The 4317-nt window shown below is 40.8% G+C and overlaps 1 long non-coding RNA gene across 1 annotated transcript; it reads left to right on the top strand.

Annotated features, from left to right (window-relative positions):
- The first annotated feature begins 115 nt into the window (after positions 1–115).
- Positions 116–4162, top strand: LOC118477219. The gene is made up of 2 exons (XR_004858223.1): positions 116–231; positions 3862–4162. It is a non-coding gene; the product is annotated as an uncharacterized LOC118477219 (long non-coding RNA).
- Positions 4163–4317: the final 155 nt, after the last annotated feature.

The raw sequence follows: 4317 nt of genomic DNA, 5'->3' as shown, positions 1-4317 counted from the left end.
CACACACGCTCACCACCCCACCCCCCTCATCGTTCTCCTATCGATCCACTTAGATCTCCGTCTCTTTATTACTACTATATTTTTCTTGACCGATTCCTCTAGTTCTTCATTGTCGTTCACCGAAGCCAGCGAGGGTTATTTCTTCCCATAGACGAGGCCGGCTCTTGTCTGCCCCTTCTTGGACATCTCCCTAATTGGTCAACAGGACCTCGCTGGCCTTTCCATCGTTTGGTCAGTAATCAGAATCTTTACAGGTTTTTTTTTTCTTCCTGTCTTCCGTTTCTCTTCTTTCCTGTTTCTTTTTTTTTTTTGGGGGGGGGGAGGGGGTGTCTTCCTTATTTTCCAGTCTCTTTTTCCGCTGTTTTGACACGAGCACATTTGTTCCGGTTCTTGTAATGTGAGAAGCGCTGGCAATGAAAAACATGAAAATACACTCTCAGACGACGGAGGAAAACAGGGATGGAATGGATCCTTGCCAGACTGGCTAAAGCTTGATAGATATAATAATCCTATTTTAAGAAAAATCTTAGGGTCCGTTTCGTGGCTTGTTATTTTGGAACTCTTCGTTTTATTGTGCTTTAGAGTTATTGCCGTTTCCCAGTTGATCATTAATTTTTCTTTCAACCTACAGAGATTTCGATATTACAGATACTACTCAATTATTTTCGTTTTCGAGACAGTTCAGTTCCATGAGTTGCAATTCTTTGTGTGTGTGTGTGTGTGTGTGTGTGTGTGTGTGTGTGTGTGTGTGTGTGTGTGTGTGTGTGTGTGTTTGTGTTCGTATTTATGAGAATGGCGTATTTTTAATTATCTGTGTTTGATAAACTTACCCCTGATAACGCGCATTGATGTCTATGAGACGTGTATACCATGGGTTCATACAGATTTGTCTGACAAGGAAAAAGCAATATTGACTAGACAGCTGTTAGTTTTCCTAAAGATTGAACATTATTTGTAAGGACTCGATTAAAGTAGGAACAACTCGATATTTACTTGCTAGACAAAATACAGTCTAGTGCGCATACAGCGAACTCGCACACAGCGGCGTACGCACATAGAGAACATGTTTTCAGATCACGAACAATTTTCTTAAATGTATATTCCTTGCATTTAAAACATGTGCATTTTGAAATGTGTACATAACAAAAAAGACTTCTGTCCAACAGATTTTGCTATTCGCGTGATAGATAGATAGATTGTAACTAGAGTACTTAAAAAGACGTGGTAAAATCGACATATAATGATAGTTTAAGTTGTAATAGTAATGTACTCTTATTTTGTGAAATTATGCTCCAAATTCTCTTGTACATCTTTGTCTTTTATTTTCCGTATTAGTTGTAATGAGAAACAGTAATTTCTGAGGAGACGATTTTTTCTTTTGCCTGGATGAGTTGTTTTAGACCTTACAACAATGTTTTTATCCCAGTTTACTGATTCTGTCTTGTAATGTTTTCTCTTCATCAGCATTTCATTTTTCTTTGTTCTTTGTTCTTTCCATCACACTTTGCTAATTTCATTCTTTCCCCAACTCTATTTTCAAAATACCCGCTGTTCTGATCACATTTCCGTCCCTTCTCGGCTAGACGATGTCCACTCAACACTTAACCACCAGACACGGGCAACAAAAACCAACTTGGATTATTTTGGCCCAACAATTTTCTCCATCTACCGCTTGACTTCCCCTTTTTGTAACTCCCTTTCCACTACATTCTTCTCCATAATCTGCCGGCTCGCCTTTGTCGTCTGGACTCGGAGGAAAAACGGCGAGTCATTAGACGTGGGCGTCTCGTATTCAGGCTGTCTCACTCTGCCGGACAGCGCGAGGCTGTAAGATGAATAACCTCGCTGCCCAGTGGTCAACCAGAAATCAGCAAGTGTTTTAATCTTTGGTGGCTCAAGACTTTGTAGTGATGAGAGGTGGGGAAAGGAAGTGAGGGAGGGGGGGGGGGAGACGCTCGAAAGGGAAAAGAAAACAAAAGACGAACTACGGGCGGTATTGATCAAGGGTGTTTCTCTGTTCTCTGCTTGCCAGCGAGTCCGAGAGTGATATTAGTCACGACCCTCACCCCTGTTATATTTTTTTCCTCCGATTTCCTATTTGGCGAAAAGGACTTGCAGCGATTGTGTTCTCTTCGTTTCTTCTCTTCTGCTCTCCTCTTTTCTTCCGCAGCTTTGTTTGTGCTGTTTCGTTCCATCAAAAGAGAACCACGGGCCATCATTCTAGTCGACATATTTCGTCTAGGCTGCTATTGCAACATCACTCTTAGTAATTGTGTTTGCCAGTCTACGTAATATTCACTTAGCTTGTATTGTGCTGGACTGAGTTGCAGACGACCCTTGTTTGAATCCCGAAAAGTGGTGTTCTTGAAAAAAGGTTTCTCTTCGAAGTATAACACTTCTGGTCTTTCTGCCAACTTAGATACCTCCTATTAGAGACACGTGGAAATTGGGCTTTTGAATGCACAAAATGTGGTAAACTTTTCTGTGTCATAATGTGTCTCTTTGGCCATGGCAGAAGCCACAAGTCATTTTGATTTTTTATTCCGTCAGTTTTTCTGCTTTGCTTTAGAAATTATAGTACCATATGCGGATGCATTAGTCATTGCTAGACTTTGACAAATGAACTGATATTATTAGTATAATAATAATAATATATTATTATTATTATTATTATTATTATTATTATTATTATTATTATTATTATTATTATTATTATTATTATTATTATTATTATTATTATTATTATTATCACTGGTGACTGACATTACAACATGTTCCTGCTTCGTAAAAAAAATTAACGTTAAAGAAGGGCTCTTAAACACACGTTCTGCCTTAGCAAAGTCAAAATTAGAGCTGTGTGTTTTTTGTTTGGTGTTAAAGTGGTCATTCAGACTTGCGATTGGAAGAGGAGATTAAGAGGAATGATCAATATTATATTATGCCGATTGTGAATATACAGATGTACTTGTAGCATACATATGTTCTCTTCCTCAGATCTTTCTGTCTCTCTGTCTCACCAACACGATGCCCCCCCCCCCCATCTCTCGATCTCCCTGTCTCTCTCTCTATCTCTCTCTCTCTCTCTCTCTCTCTCTCTGTCTCTCTCTCTGTCTCTCTCTTTCTCGCTCTCTCTCTCTCTCTCTCTCTCTCTCTCTCTATCGCTCTCTCTTTCTCGCTCTATCGCTCTCTCGCTCACCCCCTCGCTTGCACTCTTACTAGCTCTTTCTCTCCCTATTTCGATCTCTTTCCCTTTCTCTTGGCACACTCCTGCACCCATCTCGCTATACACATTTACTCACTCACACACACACACACACACACACACACATGCCCATACATACATACATACACATACACATAATCACACACACACACATTCACACACATTCACACACATACACACACATACACACACACACTCACACACACATACACGCACTCACACACACATGCCTACATACACACGCACCAACATGCAGGTGCACAAAATGATACTATAATTAGACCTCTTTAAAACTGACTGCACATTAAGATTTGTAATTAAACTGGTTTCTTATTCTCATCATGCCATTCACCATACAAAACATTGTCACAACGCAGTCATCTAAATGCCCCCTCTCCTTCCACCCCTCCCGGAAAAAACAAAGAAAAACCCCACAAAAAAAAAAATACAAACAAACAAAAATCCCCCCCCCCCTCTCACCGCCCAACCAAACAAAAACAACCCCTTTCTCTACCCAACTTGTTTCTACTTCCCATCTATAAAAATAAACAAACTCTCCCTCTCTCACGTCCCCTCCCCCTTCCTCCCACCCCACCCACCCCCCTTTCTTTCTTTCTCTCCTGTCCATCGACGCCCAGAGTCCGAGTCGTGCCACTTGACCATTGAAAGCCTGACCAAACATTGTCAATCCCTTGTCATGCCAAAGCAAAGCCAGCCACAATCCCGCGGCCCTGGCATCATAGGCAGTGTCAATATTTGGCCAGGACCAAGTCGCCGAGTGAGGCCAAGTTTGCACTCGGCGCTCGCCGGCGCTCGGCACAGCCATTGATGCACACTCTACTCTCCGATTCCGGGACTGGTGGGGAATGATGATGATGGCGCACTTCAGAATGAAAAAAAAAAAAGATTAAAAAAGAAAGATGTTATTGTAAAAATAAAGCTTTCTATTATTCTATTTTTTTTCTTAGAACATGTCTTCTTCTTTCATCTTCACTGTGTCATTTTTTTTTCTCTTTCTTTTTTCTCGGTGCCGACGCCACACATCTCTATCTATCTATCTATCTATCTATCTATCTATCTATCTATCTATCTAT

This window comes from Aplysia californica, unplaced genomic scaffold (genome assembly GCF_000002075.1).
Source record: "Aplysia californica isolate F4 #8 unplaced genomic scaffold, AplCal3.0 scaffold00042, whole genome shotgun sequence".
Classification (NCBI taxonomy): Eukaryota; Metazoa; Mollusca; class Gastropoda; order Aplysiida; family Aplysiidae; genus Aplysia; species Aplysia californica.
This window is presented reverse-complemented; position numbering and strand designations above follow the sequence as displayed.